General features: G+C 39.3%; 1 protein-coding gene across 9 annotated transcripts in view; it reads right to left on the bottom strand.

Moving 5' to 3' along the window:
• Positions 1-15,585, bottom strand: part of Plc21C (Phospholipase C at 21C) — a 613,502-nt gene that overhangs the window by 383,651 nt on the left and 214,266 nt on the right. The window lies entirely within an intron of this gene.

Here is a 15,585-nt window from a genome sequence, read left to right as displayed (position 1 = left end):
TCTCTTTTATGTGCGGGTTATTTGTGTATAGGAGTGGATAGCTTGTGTCTACACATGGCACAAGGATGTAGAACTGTTGGCGCCCCGGAAAATAAACGGGCAGATGCTAAGGCAAAGCCTGTTGTAGCCAACCCTCTGATTTCATGGGACATATCCAGATACGTCCTTGGGAAGTGGTGGGCCCTGCAGACGAGCAGCAAATTATACAGGAATCAGAACGTGGGGTGTTTGGTCCTCCTTCAACAGGATTCATTAATTTAGACAAATTTCTGTAGCATAAGGATCAGCACACGCATCTCGCCCGTAGTTATGCGTTTGATGGCGCTCCAGCCCTTTGTGTGTAGCTTGTGACGTGCAGCTGACTGTGGGACACCTTTTTAACAGTTTATCCATGACTTAGGACTTTCCACCTTCATAGTTTTTAAAATTATTGAGGAACCTCAGGGAACTTTTATGACAGCCTTTTGACATTAACAATTTAATGTTACTTTTAAACTGATGCATTTTTAACTTGATATAAGACAGTGCTTTTTGGGCATTTTATTCATGCTAATAGTTTATAACGTTAATTTTACATTTATTTTTATGACTAAGTATGGTGATAAACGTACACCATCAAACCTCTTGTAAATGTCCTACTACTACCAGACTCGTGTAGTAAGTGTATACTGTCAAACTTTCCCCTCGGTTCTAGTTCTTGTATATACTTGAACAAGTACGGACTCCATGCTGCCGCAACACAAACTTTACTGTAGATATCGTAAGTGTTGTGTTTCCTTTCGGTAATTCTACTGAACACTAGGTTCATCTCAAGCCTATAATATCTTTCACTATGTTACCGTGCAATATTTATCTGGTTCTTAAGCATTTTCCATGCATTTATTTTCCTCTCTCGTTTACATTACCACTTGTCTATAAGACCATTTCCCCAGCAAGTTGTAGGGGAAAAACTTTGCTGACTTTTCCCGTCAGATATACGGTGAGTTACCACCAGACTCTTGTCTTCAAGAGTTATCTTGATAAGTTATAAATCAGTCAGGCTGTGGCGCTCTCGTCGCATAACCTGCAGCCAACACAATCAGCTTGATTGATCAGATTGTCAGCATGCTGGCCTGAGTACAAGGCAGACCAGAACAAACCTTTATCAATACAATGTTTCACAGTGTAGAGCTTTATCATGATATACAGTAATGAAGTCGTATCACTAATCTCGCTGGAACTCTCTTTACACAGGTTGGCGTGGTCTGGCAGGGGGCCGCAGGGACTATCACCCTCGAGACCATCTTCAGGTTAGTACAAGGAATTTCGAATATTGGAACAAATGGAGGGAAGGGGATGGCTGGCGACACCTGGCAGTGTGGAATAAGTGTTGCACACCTCACCTCTTTTCAGACTCACGCTCCCAATATTTTTTTTTTTTTCTGATATGGGTTTAACGCTTTTTTTATAATAATAATAATAACAATAGAATAAACTATTAAAGCGTCTCAAAACTTTTTGAAAGTTTTTCATTATATTATTATTATTATGATTATTATTATTATTATTTTACAACACCGGCAGTGTCGGCAGAGTAGTGTTCCAAAAAAGGAAACTCAAATCACCTTGACGCACTTAACTGTGTTTACGGAAGTGCACCATCTGAACTACACCATCTCCCACCCCTCCTGATTTCAGGCACCGCACTTCCATAGTTACAATAACAGAACACTGTTAATATCCTTGGTCCAAGACTTCAACATGCCAGTAGATCAGAAATATTTACAGAACGAAGATAAGAGGTATTTAAGAAGCTGGTCAGTGTCCTGCAACAAGTGCCCGATCAGCCTATTTGTGATGGCTGTGGCGTACAGTCTGCCAGCACAGCCAGCCAGGCTGACCAGCTACTTCCATGATTCAAGTCCGGTTAACTGGTTTCCCCGACTCCAGTTATTAATGTTACCTTCTCACTCCAACAGCATGGCAAATTCTTTAAACAAATTGTCTTCACTCGCTGCAGTCTAAAACAGGCGTGCCTGCTCGATATTCAAGCCCCTAGCACTTATAACTTCCTTCACACCCTCCAACTCTTCCTGGTACGACCCCTACTCCTTCCATCCCTAGTTTATATATGCTCCATCTTCTCTAAATTTTCAAAGCACATCAACCCCTTCTGAATAACACATCCCATAACCTCACGTGTTTAAGTTCTACACATTCAATTCTTTACATAATATTCATACCACACATTGCTCTCAACTATGACATCTCGCTGCAACGCTCGAAGGCTGTGATTTCCACCCGTATAAAAGGGATGGTACTACTGTACTCTGGTACATAACCACTTTAAAAAACATAAGCATTAGAAAGCGTATGGGTCATACAGCGATAGTAATCTGTGATATACCTGTAACTGGTTTCCACAGTTTTCCTACTTCAGCAGGCTGGCCCTAGACCAGGCTTGTCTGGTACTTCCTAGGTCAACCTGGTCAGTGTTAGGTTCTGAAATGTTACTCAAAGATCAATAAAACAGTATAAGCTTTATTATAAAGATGTGTCCACGCAGGGGAGGTTCCTTGATATCGGTGAGGGGTTCTTCATCCAAGAAATTGAACCTGTTCTCCCTTAGGATCAAAACTGATTGCCTCCCATTCCCCCCGAGCGTTGTAGGATCCTTTCCCTAAAAATCTAATAAATAATACTAATACAGGTTTCACTGGAGGGAAGCCTTGTTAAAAAGCTCCTTTATTAGGCTATAAAGTAATAAGCTTCCCTACAGCGGAAAGCCTTACTGTTACCCTGATTTGCTTTTTTTCATCCACTTATGGGCTCTGTCTTCTGTCACTGTTAGTTCCTGATCAGCCAAGCTGTGGTGCATATGTTGGGCTGCCTGTGGCTGACACCCACAGCCTGGACTAGAACGGGGAGGTGACCCCCTTCAAATAAACTCCAAGTATATGTCCTCTGACAATGATACTGTTGAATGGTGTACCATTTACAATAAACCCAGACTTTACATCATATACAATAAGTCCTGCCTTTATTACTCCCCCCCCCCTCCTTGCATTTACTAGCTACAACCATAACAAGCAGATTGTGTATGGCTAATGAGTCTCGAGTAAGACAAAATTTTCAAATCTTTAGTCATCGTTATATAAAAAGGAAAAATAAATTTTGGTTCTATATCTGTGTCGTCATGATAGCCAGCGCAACCAAACTTTGTTACAGATTTCCTTGTACCCAAGAACAGGTTTTAGGTACATGTACAGGCATGCCAAAATATTAAACGAGGGCGGCACCGCTGGAGGGGACATTTTCATGGTTGCATTATGGAAAAATACTCTAATTCAATATATTCCGATCCTTTATTGACAATACTTCGCCCACACAGTGGTCTTTATCAAGTCACAAACAGAGAGGATGTGTGTATATATTGTGTCTCAGTAGTAGTACCAGTTCCTAGTAACCAGTTACCAGTAACCAGTGTACCAGTAGATGACTCACTACCAACCGTCTGTGTGAATCATGTATTCATATTGCTGCTGACCATAGCAGGATTTCAAACACCCTCACCCGTAGGCACTATGGGTCAGTCGTAGTAGGATACCCATCCACGTATCGAAAACCCACATGACAAGTGTGGTGACATGAAGAGTCAAGTGATGTATGTTCAAGCTTACTTCTTGGGTAGACTGATGACTGGTTGCACTATTAATGTCAAAAACATATGCGGCGCCCCCCTCCCCATAAATATTTTGGGGGTTGGCGTCCCTTGGAGAATTCTTTTGACTAAATCATTTTTAATTCAAACAGCCCAATTGAAATCATTTATATTTCTTCGAACATGAAATTAAACACTAAACCGCCTCTTGACAAGGCGGGTGTGAAGATCACTTCAGAAACATTCAGAAGAACTTGTAAAATAAGACATTTTGTAACTGACTTGTTAGAGTTACAGTTTATCTTACGAGTCACAAATAACCCGCACATAAAAGAGAGAAACTTACGACGACGTTTCGGTCCGACTTGGACCATTGACAAAGTCACAATGGTCCAAGTCGGACCGAAACGTCGTCGTAAGCTTCTCTCTTTTATGTGCGGGTTATTTGTGTATCGTTCCAGTCACGGTATTGTGACTTTTTTTATTATCTTACGAGTCATGATACAGACCCAGGCAGCGCCGGGTTATTCTGCTACTTTAAAATAATTTCTTATTGTATTATGGTTCAGATTAAATTATGTATCTGATACTATAACACATTTTATAGCTAAGGTTATCAATAGCCAGTTTAGTCGTTTTTGTCAATATATAATTCATATTGCAAATAAAATCAATTGTATTGAATTCGTCTAATTACTTAACTCCCAACATCCCTGATCGTCTTCAAGAGGAAACTAGACAAGTTCAAGTTAGTTTTTGATCAACAGATGTGTGGTTCGTAAGGTGGACTGTGTACTGCAAGCAGTAACGGCCTCGTTGATCAGGTCATCATCCACCAGGAGGTCTGGACTGTTACTAGGCCATGGGGTGTGGGCCTTAATACTTTCCAAGTAGGTAGACCAAAAATAGGGGGAAACTGGGAGAAATTGTCACCAACTGGATGGAGGGGATTCTGAAAAGTCTGGTAACCTCGTGCACAGCTTTTGTATGATCCTTACGGGTCTAGTACTTTTTCCATGAATGTCTTCTGAGTATAAATGACAGGCTGAACCTGCTGGTTGTGAGAACCCCATGCTGCCATCACCACCAGAAGATAACCACGAGAAGCCCTATAATCGAGGATTGCTGACCTTGCCATTTTCTGCCTTTAATGAGGTGGCGAGAAGCACCATTCACAAGATGGCACTAGGAAGGGGGAGGTGGAGTGAAGATGGCACTGTGCCAGCCAAGGCTTCAGCCCTCGACTCCCTACCCCCCTTATCACTACCACCAGTGCAATGGGGGGAGGGGGTGAGAGGTGGTGTGGTACATGATGCAGCCTCGCACCGTGTTCCTTCACCACGACAAGGCTCTTCCCTCTCCCACCATCCCCTCCATCACAAATCCCTCCACCACTCTTCTCTTAACCCCTCCCCTTCACGCTCCCTGGACACCACACTCCTCCACTACTACGGTCCACACACCCTTCAACCATCCTCCCATCACCTATTCCCAAAAACCCCTACACTAGATTCCTCCCATAATAGCATTAAGAAGCAACAATAACCTACAGGAACAGGACGAATACTCTGAGAGACTTCAGAAAAAAAATATTAATTACCTCGTTTTGTATGGCTGTATCAACTGTTAGTAATGACTGTTGATGAATTACACATGTGCTACATCTGGGTATCTTTATTTTGTGGATATGATCCAACTAGTTGCTTCATCAGTGTAATACCCGAACTTAAACAGTTAACTGTAGAAGAGGTAATACGTCCCCTCAACTTTGCTAAAATATAGAGGACTGTAGATGTTTATATACTCGCGTATCAACAATGCCTTCATCAGCTTGCACCTCATTTGACGCCAGTATGTAAGTGTCTATCTTGCCTGTGCTTCAGATTCATCAAGACTATGATATTGAACACCTAGTCTGAGGGGCTGATTACTTCTACTGACTTCTGTATATAATTCTGCAAGGTTGAGGGACTGATTACTTCTACATATTCCGTTTATATCCATGCACTGTAATGATTAAGCCACCGGCTGGCAAAACGTCTACAAAATAAAGATACCCAGATACTGCACATGTCTTAATTCGTCAACTTTGGACAGTAAAACAACTGCCAAAACACTATAGACCGATAACACTGACGTTTAACATGAAAATCTTTTGAGTTTTGAGAAGCAAGATTATTTAACAGTCACAACATACGTTAATCACAACATAACCCGGGGAAACATGTGTTTATAGCAGCAGATCGCTCTTCTCAGTAATTACTGAACCATAACTACATGGTCTTGAAAGAATAACAATGCACACACAACCTGCACACAGAATAACACTTATGACCATGTTTCAGTCAGACTTTGATCATTAACTGGAAGATGAAGAAAATGCAGATGTAGTGTACATGGAATTTGGTACAATAGAACACAAAATATGCAAAAAAAAAGTGGGCACATGGATTTGCATCTTTTTAACAAATCGAACCCAAAGAGTAAGAGTCAATAAAGTAAAATCAAGAGGCTGCCACATTAAAAAGTTCTGTTCTTTAAGCAGTTTTCTTCCTCATTCTCATATCCGACATGCACAGTAATCGTAGCACCATATACTTTGTAGACGATGCTAGAAGGGATGTTAAGTACATTTAACCCCAACAGAGACAATGGACTAACCTGAGAACCCGTAACCCACACCAGTGCGTGGAAAAGATAAATGCATTCAAAGTCTGAATGAATTTTGCTCCTGAGAAACCCTCCAAAGTCAAATATTGAAAGGCAGTAGAAAAATATACAGAAAAAAAAACGAGCTTATGAAAGATAATCTGCACAGACGAAAGTAATAATAATAAAAAACGTTTAGAAAATTGCAGTAAATCCTGTATACTTCTGGACATGCAAATCCAATCGTAAACCAACTTTAACATCAACAACTCTTTACATAGTGTTCGTAATATGATGACAAAAAAAATTGAGGGAAATGTTGAAAGACCAGAAGGAATCGATGCTCAATTCATTGAAAGATAAGACAGCTAAGGATCCAAGTAATGTTTACATTACTTCTCCATACCCTAAAATTCACATATCTGGCATAAACACAAATACCCTAGAACTCGAAAAGGAAGTAGAAAACATGGCCACTCATGCAGCACTAAAGCCTCAATTCTACTAGTACGACCACTCGGCGTTCCTTGGAGAAAGAGTTTACAACTATGTTAAATCCCAGAGACGTTAAGAAGTGCAGATATACTTCCTCTGCATAATGAAGCAAGTAGTTCTGGTAAAATATAGACAAGTAACAATAAAATCAGTCTCAGAGTGACGAGACTTCAGATTGATAATTTTATAGATTATTATTATTATTATAATCAAGGGGGAAGCGCTAAACCCGGAGGATTATACAGCGCCTGGGGGGGGGGGATGTGGAAGGCATTCAGGCTTAATTCGGGGAACTGGAGCACAGATCCAATTCTCTAAATCAAGAGCCCCTCACCAACATCAAGGAACCTTCCTTGAGGGGATAATTTTATAGAAAAGAATGGCCTATACAACCGAAGTCAATAAGGAATTAGGGCGGGCAGATCATGCTTGTCAAAACTTCTTGACTATTATGACAAGATTATGAGGACTTAGCAGTGTAACTCCTCCTCCCCCTCTGTTCCAAACATCTTTCTTCAGAATCTGATAACCAGATGTGAAGATTGCATCTGTCATCACCCCCATGAGTTTTGTATCTAGTGATAGCAGTACCCCAGAGCACGGTTCGGAGGCCATGTTTCTCATATTCCCTTTGTATTATGTAAGAAAGACAAATTTGCAAGCAGCTATTGACAAAGATTTCTAGTGGGTAATAACATAATGTATATTCACGACAAATTCCAACAGCTCAGATATGGAAACAATGAAAAACTCAAAAGGAGCCCAGAGTACAAAGTACATGAGGACCATTTCATAGAACGAAAGGAACATATAAAAGATTTGGTTAGAATAATGTCAGATCTACGATTTAAAGAACGCAGTAAGGCAAATGTCAGAGGTCATAAAAATAACAGGGTGGATAATGAGAACTTTCGAAACAAGAGAAGTGATGTCAGTGGTGACAACACTCAATTCACCTGTGTTCCATTGTTTATTAAGTATTGACGCCTCTATTCATATCAGGTGGTTTAGCGCTTTCTTTGATTATAATAATAATCATATCAGGAGAGATGAAAGCTAGAAAAAAGGAGAGATTGTCAACTGCCCACATCGAGCCAATAAAGCATTTAAATTACTGGGAATACCTCAAAGTATTATTGAATATACTTATAGACTGGAGCTATACCTGATATCTGAAAGAAATTGGAGGGCCTAGTGCCAAAATACCATGACGTACTGAGAGAGAGAGAGAGAGAGAATGGGAGAAAGTATAAAGCGAACCCAATCAAAAGCAAGGGCGCCATAAGAGAAAATTGTCAACCTCCATGGTCCCAAACTATTCATGTACTATCAGCAAATATCAGAAATATTGCCTGAACAAATACAGTTCTTAAGAGGAAACTGGATCGCTAAGCGCAAGATAATCCAGGCTGTTGGTGCTTAATGCAGTGGCTGTAAGAACCAACAACCAGGTTAACCTTACAGTCAACAGGGAAACTTGACCTTTGGCCAGCCCATGACGGTAAACCACCCTTGAAATTGAAGACAGGTATTTGACAAGTATATATTATTTCACTGGCCACCTCAGATTATTCATGGTAAAATGCTAAACCCATAAGAGTCGTACAGACTTGATTAAAGGAAGGGGAGCATAACTCCAATTCCTTAGATGAAGAGCCCTTTACTGGCTTACCTGACGTTAAGTTCGGATAAAAAGAGCAAGGATGACACGGGGACAAACTATAAAAAGCAGAAGAATTTTGTTGGCACAGGAGGGAATAGTGAAATGACAAGGTAAGAAGGATGTAAGAGCGAAAAATTTGCATATGACATTATTTTTTTTACAATGTAGAGGCGATATAAGAAGGGAGGAGGATATGTAGAATAAGAGAGGTGAGGGAGCGTGAAAGGGGTGATAATAAGAGTGGGAGATGTTTTATCAGCAAATTTTGCCGAGAATAAAAGTTTAGAGATAAATAAGTTTAAAAAGCCTAGGGAACAAATGGACTTAACAATGGGTACACTACTGATCGTTAAACCCTTAGCACCCAGGTCGCTGGTTGGGAGGCAGCCTATATGGGAGTGTGACATATGCCGAATACATTGTAACAATCTTTGTATGCCACACTCCCACCCCAAAAGGGCTCTAATAGGCAGGACTAGGCCTTCACCTCCATGGGTAGCATGCCACCATGGCACTGCCTTTCCTCTTAACCATCCAACTCATTAGATAGGACTCAACTTTTTTCGAGACTTAGACTCTATCCTAGACAGCAGACAGTAGAGTTAACATTGGTTCAAGATACCTATGGACGACAGCAGAATGTTCCCTCACTAAAAAAAAGCCCATCATTAAAAACACAAAGGGGTAAAAAAAAAAAGAGCTAAGCTACCCATATCTACCTACCTGGAGTCCACCTGGAGGGTATTCCGGGGATCAATGCCCCGGCAGCCCAGACCATGACCTCTGTATGGGTTTGTGCACTGTGCCATCACAGCGCTGTGACCATTTTGATAATGTTAATGGTTACCCTTGAACGACACTTTCAGACTGCCAACATGCAGCAATAATCTTTGACATCAATCGTTACCAAGGCATCTTGCCTCACCTTACTCTTCCTAACTTTACGGCTCTTAAACTTTTCCCCTCCACCTGCTGAATAAACTTAGATGCTTATTGAAAACATTTTTTTTCCTTGCGTGAGTTCTTGGTCCGGCATTTTATCACTAAATTTAACTAGGTGTTTTTTCCCCTACTTTTATTATATTACATTTAATATTAAGACCTAAAAATGTTTTAACATGCCGTAAAAACAGGCTGAGTCCCCGATTACCACTCTAGGTTGTGCCTCTCTCTCTCTCTATATATATATATATATAAATATAAATATATATATATATATATATATATATATATGTATATATATATATATATATATATATATATATATATATAATATATATATATATATATATATATATATATATATATATATAATGTATATATATATATATATATATATATATATATATATATGTATATATATATATATATATATATATATATATATATATATGTATATATATATATATATGTATATATATATATATATATATATATATATGTATATATATATATATATATATATATATATATATATATATATATATATATATGTATATATATATATATATATATATATATATATATATATATATGTATATATATATATATATATATATGTATATATATATATATATATATATATATATATATATATATATGTATATATATATATATATATATATGTATATATATATATATATATATATATATATATATATATATATGTATATATATATATATATATATATGTATATATATATATATATATATATATATATATATATATATATATATATATATATATATATATATATATATATATATATATATATATATGTATATATATATATATATATGTATATATATATATATATATATATATATATGTATATATATATATATATATATATATATATATATATATATATATATATATATATGTATATATATATATATATATATGTATATATATATATATATATATATATATATGTATATATATATATATATATATATATGTATATATATATATATATATATATATATATATATATATATATATATATGTATATATATATATATATATATATATATATATGTATATATATATATATATATATATATATATATATATATATATATATATATATATATATATATATAATTGAAACAATCAATTTTTTAACACTAGTGTATACGTTATTTTAATACACACTGCCAGTATATACACCTAAAGATACACAAACCTTTGCTAAATTAAAAAACTAATAAGAGTTTAGCAAGCATTAAGATAACATGATTGAAAATAATATGATCCGTGTTCTCTATACTTCAACTTGATCATGACAGCGATAAAAGATGGCACAACCATAACAAAATGAATACACGGAAAATGAAAACCGTTTTCTAGGTACAGAGAGTAAATGAAAGCAGTGAAAACAAAAAACACAGGAAGACAACAGGTAGTAAAAACATATGTTGGCGCAACAACACACCAGGTGTTCACAACTTGAACAATCAATACAGTTAACATTGGTGAGGACAAGGATGTACAGCTAGCACTGGTGAGAACTAGGTTGTACAGTTAACACTGGTGAGAACTAGGTTGTACAGTTAGCACTGGTGAGAACTAGGTTGTACAGTTAACACTGGTGAGAACTAGGTTGTACAGTTAGCACTGGTGAGAACTAGGTTGTACAGTTAACATTGGTGAGAACTAGGTTGTACAGTTAGCACTGGTGAGAACTAGGTTGTACAGTTAACATTGGTGAGAACTAGGTTGTACAGTTAACATTGGTGAGAACTAGGTTGTACAGTTAACATTGGTGAGAACTAGGTTGTACAGTTAACATTGGTGAGAACTAGGTTGTACAGTTAACATTGGTGAGAACTAGGTTGTACAGTTAACACTGGTGAGAACTAGGTTGTACAGTTAGCACTGGTGAGAACTAGGTTGTACAGTTAACATTGGTGAGAACTAGGTTGTACAGTTAACATTGGTGAGAACTAGGTTGTACAGTTAACATTGGTGAGAACTAGGTTGTACAGTTAACATTGGTGAGAACTAGGTTGTACAGTTAACATTGGTGAGAACTAGGTTGTACAGTTAACATTGGTGAGAACTAGGTTGTACAGTTAACATTGGTGAGAACTAGGTTGTACAGTTAACACTGGTGAGAACTAGGTTGTACAGTTAACACTGGTGAGAACTAGGTTGTACAGTTAACATTGGTGAGAACTAGGTTGTACAGTTAACATTGGTGAGAACTAGGTTGTACAGTTAACACTGGTGAGAACTAGGTTGTACAGTTAACACTGGTGAGAACTAGGTTGTACAGTTAGCACTGGTGAGAACTAGGTTGTACAGTTAACATTGGTGAGAACTAGGCTGTACAGTTAACATTGGTGAGAACTAGGTTGTACAGTTAACACTGGTGAGAACTAGGTTGTACAGTTAATACTGGTGAGAACTAGGTTGTACAGTTAACATTGGTGAGAACTAGGTTGTACAGTTAACATTGGTGAGAACTAGGTTGTACAGTTAACATTGGTGAGAACTAGGTTGTACAGTTAACATTGGTGAGAACAAGGGTGTACAATTATCACTAGTGAGAACAATAGTGTACGTACAATTATCACTAGTGAGAACAATAGTGTACGTACAATTAGCACTGGTGAAAACACGGGTGTACTTGTCTAACATTACAAATGAAATACCAAAAATACTAAGAAAACCCACCCTTCAGAGAAACCACCTTTACTCCGGGGCTCTTGATCCAAAGAACTGAGGCTACCCACCTCATCCTTTTATCAAAACTAATTTCCTATCATTCGCAATTTCCTAGCTTTATTCCTACAGGTCTAGCGCTTCCCAATAAACATCATATAACTTAGTTCAAAGATCGTAAAGGGAAAAGTCGCCGCTTCCAGTGTTAAAACCACGATTTAAAAGCATGACAGTTATATATTATGATTATTGGGGGATCACAAGAAAGAATGAGAGGCATCCTGGTTTCAAGGAAGGGAAGCAAGCTTCAATTTCTTAGATCAAGAGCTCTTTACCGGCATCAAAGAACCTCTCTAGAGGAGAATTATACCAGCTATTTACATAACTGCAAGTTTTACAGCTTTCACAGAAACACACTCAAGAGATGGTTTGAAGACTGAGATACGTATAAAACAATGATGTATATAAATGTATATAAGTTACAGGGAGGCATAGACTGCTAATGAGAGGGCTTCACTGTCCTGTACAAAATCACATCAATGCATTAGAAGTGTGTACTTGAAATCCAAGTTGAGAACAAGAATGTTAGTTATCCTCTTTACCAACTTCCGTAGGTAATGACACAGCAATTCACTGAACAGACAACATACATAACTGCCTTGCAATTCTATTTATTGACTGACAACCGATATCATTTCTATGGCAAACGTGTGTATGCAAGGGATGGGGTGCATCTCTCTAGTGCAGGGGCGAGAGAATTAGCCAATTTAGTCGAAACTCATTGCTAAACTGTAAGACTTCAAGGGGGGCTCCTTGGTGCAGTGAAGAGGCTCTTGGTCTGAGGAATTAGACCTTTTGGTCTCCTTCCTCAGACTGAACCTAATTACCCCCCAATCCCCTTTGCCTATCCCATCTTCCCCATCCTCCATTTTTCCTTTTCCTCCTCTGCATCCTTCCTTTATTCCCTTCCTATTTTTAGCCTTTGGGATTCTTCCCACAGGCACTCTAATTTCTAGGTAGGGGAAAGGTTACCGGGGTCCATCCCATTCCGTTGAGGCCCTTGGCGGTGGTGTAGTTTGCCATGGAATGTGGATCACCTGGAGGTGTCCCAATCCCTTTCCGGTCTCCTGGGGGGTGGGTGTGGGTGTCTTTCGGGTGACGGGTGTATCTCTGGAGGCTGCCTGTCAGATTCCAGGGGGTAGTGGCCGAAGGCGGTATGCTTTATGGCGAGTGTCCCGACGCCCTCTCTCTTGTCCACCGAGGTGGCTCAGTGGATGCTGGTTTACTGGCATGAAGGGTAGGGCATGGCACAGGTTCCATGCCGCATCTGCACTACTTGTGGTGCTGAGCTCCTCTTGGGCGTAGAAGGGTATTTATGGACTTTTTTTTTGTCTCCCAGGAACTATTCCTCCATGTTCCCCCCCCCATAACCATGGAGTCCAGAATCCATAAGCCTACTCCCCCTGGGCCCCTTCCTGATACTGCATCCTGTTCTGACCCTGCCTCATTATTTGAGCACTCTTTGGACATTTCTAATGCCCCTGTACCTCTTGCTCACACTGTTTCACCACCCGCTTCAGGTACTGGGGTTCCGACTGACTCCTTTGATATGTCTGACCTCCGCTCTTCTTTGATTATGCTTCTGGCTTCTTCCTCTACTGTGTGGCAATTTTCGAACTGCCTGCCCGTCCCACATCAGACCAACTCCGATCCCACACCTAAATGCCCAAGACCTTTACCTGATGATGCTTCTTCGCTTCCTTCTCATTCTACGCAGAAAAGACTGGCACATCAAGCACTCCCTTTCCACGCTATGTTTCAAAATACACAATGGACTAAGATTTTCACTCTACAACCGACTTCCTCTACTGTTTACCTTTCCGACCATAGTATTAGCAAGGTGCTCCTACGCAATGTTGGTAGAGATGTATCCTTTCATGCTCTCAGGAGCGGTACACACATCATCTCTGTCCAGAATGCTGCCCAAGCTCACGATCTTTCTCTCCTGACAACTATCGATAATATTCCTGTAACTATTGAAAAACATCATTCCCTAAATTCTTGTAGTGGTACTGTCATTCTGCCCCATACCACTGTCCAACAGAATTTCCAGATATGTGGCAATGACATCCTGGAACAGCTAGAACTCCAAAACCTCCTAATCCTCAAAGTAGACACTTATGTCCTCCTTGCCTGCAGGTGGAGACGATACCCTTGCAATGTAGCTTGCTTAACTTTTGACTGTCATGAGCTTCCGTCCTCTGTATATATTGCGGGACACAGTTTACAAGTTCAAAAGGTGATCTCTACACCACAACAGTGTAGAAATTGCTGGAGTTTTGGTCATCCAGCAAAATATTGCAGGTCCATGACTGAATTCCCAGTCTGTGGTGCCGGCAACCATTCTAATATGTCTTGTAGTCTACCTCCCTCTTGCCTTAATTGTCATGAGGCTCACCCATCTTACTCTAGCTGTTGCCAAGTTTACTTAAGTGAGCATGAAATACATTGTCTCAAAGAGGTAGAAGGCCTCTTTGAGACAATGTATGACAGTCTCTCATCCACGCCTCCAAGGGAAACTTCCCCGTATTTCTTATTTTCGAGTTACTAAGCATCCCCCTTCCTCTGGGGTTCCAACTTCTGCAGCCTCCTCTGTGGTCACACCCCTTCCACAGTCATCCCTGTCTCTAATTCTTTTGCTGCCCTAACTTGGCACATCACCTCATTCTGTTTGCCCCTCTCCTTCTCCAAATTCCAAAACATCCACATTGTTCAAATCTTCTTTCACCCCTCCTTCCCTTCTGCAATCTGCGCATTTTCCTTCCCAGTCTCTGTACCCGGTTCTTCACCTCTAACTGGCTCTGTTACAAGTGTGGAGGTTCATCCTCCTCTTTATACAGTGCCTTCTTTCCTGTCCCCTCCCAAGTTTCCTTGTTTTCCCCCTCCCAGGCTGCTTCCTCTCCTGTCCCCTCCCAAGCTTCTCTCGTTCCCTCTACCCTTTTGTCCTCCCTACTTTGGTACAGTCCATCGTCTCCCCAATATTTACTCACCCTCCTCCTTCCATCTCCAATATTGTACCACATACAACGTCCTTGTCCTCTGAAACACTTGAAGGTAAATCAGAATATATTGAGGAGACTAGACCATTGATGGACACCAATCCACCTCCTGTTCCTCCTCTTCACTCTTCTCTGTCTGCACAACTCCTTTCTTTGCAATGTCCCAATCCTTCGCTGCTTAAAAGTTTTCTGCTGTCTCCACATGTACTTTTCTAACCCTCCTAATCCGTAGATGCTTCTACCTTCAGATTTCTTGTATCTTTCTCTTTGTTTTGGATTTTGTAGAATATATGCTATGTATCTGTATACAGGAATAAGATACTAAGCTTTGCTGCTGTCTCAGCCATTCTACAGCTGCACCCAGAAGGCTCCTCTGATGTGAAACAGCTATTCTACAGCCCATAGCTGT

Source organism: Cherax quadricarinatus, chromosome 67, assembly GCF_038502225.1.
Source record: "Cherax quadricarinatus isolate ZL_2023a chromosome 67, ASM3850222v1, whole genome shotgun sequence".
Classification (NCBI taxonomy): domain Eukaryota; kingdom Metazoa; phylum Arthropoda; class Malacostraca; order Decapoda; family Parastacidae; genus Cherax; species Cherax quadricarinatus.
This window is presented reverse-complemented; position numbering and strand designations above follow the sequence as displayed.